This window comes from Suricata suricatta, chromosome 7 (assembly GCF_006229205.1).
Source record: "Suricata suricatta isolate VVHF042 chromosome 7, meerkat_22Aug2017_6uvM2_HiC, whole genome shotgun sequence".
NCBI classification, from domain to species: domain Eukaryota; kingdom Metazoa; phylum Chordata; class Mammalia; order Carnivora; family Herpestidae; genus Suricata; species Suricata suricatta.
Window position 1 is genome coordinate 68,505,810 of NC_043706.1, and position 1,197 is coordinate 68,507,006.

A 1,197-nucleotide genomic window follows, 5' to 3' on the forward strand; every position below is an offset into this window, starting at 1 on the left:
CCCCAGGACTGTGATGACCCGTCAACTGCTGACAGAGCCTGTGGAGTCCTCTCTTCTCTCTCTTCCTCACCCTGAATCACATCCACCAGGAAGTTAGGCTGGCCTCTCCTTCAAAGGATCTCCCACTCCTCACACATCTCATGTTGGGGTACCTCAAGAAACAAGCCAAAGTACACATGGTGGAGAGTCTTAAATATTACTACAAGTAGGGAAATAAAATAACCAAAGACACAACAAGAGAGACAAAAGGACAGCATTAAGAGAACACTTCCTGAATGGACAGGCCTTGGACAGTCAATGAGCCTCCTTTAATATAGCAGAACGCACGGGTGCAGAGCTCATAACAAGCTTTTAAAACTTATAAGAGACAGAAAACTAGCCAAAATGATGAAACAAAAGACCTCTCCTCTAAAGAAATTCCAGGAAGAAACGACAGCTAAAGGATTGCTCAAAACAGATATAAGCATAACTGATCAAAAATTTAGAACAATAGTCATAAAATTAATCGCTGGGCTTGAAAAAGGCATGGGAGACACTAGAGAAGCTATTGCTACAAAGATTATGAACCTTAAAAATAGTTGTGATGAATTAAAAAATGCTATAAATGAGGTGCATAATAAAAAGGAGGTGGCCACTGCACAGATTGAAGAGGCAGAGAGGAGAATAGGTGAATTAGAAGACACAGTTATAGAAAAAGAGGAAGCCAAGAAAAAGAGAAATAAATTGATCCAGGAACACAAAACGAGAATTCAAGAACTGAGTGATGCAGTCAAACAGAACAATATCCTTATTATAGAAATTCCAGAAGAAGAAGAGAGAGAAAAAGGGGCTGAAGGGGTACTTGAACAAATTATAGCTGAGAAGTTTCCAATCTAGGGAAGGAAGCAGACATTGAATCCAAGAGGCACAGAGAACTTCCCTCAGACATAACTTGAATCAGTCTTCTGCATGACACATCATAGCGAAACTGGCAAAATAAAAGGATAAAGAGAGAATTCTGAAAGCTGTTGGGGATAAAAGGGCCCTAACATACAAAGGGAGACCTATCAGAATAGTTACAGAACTATCTACTAAAACTTGGAAGGCCAGAAAGAAATGGCAGGAAATCTTCAATGTAATGAACAGAAAAAATATGCAGCCAAGAATCTTCTATACAGCAAGCCTGTCATTCAGAATAGAAGGAGAGATAAAGGTTTT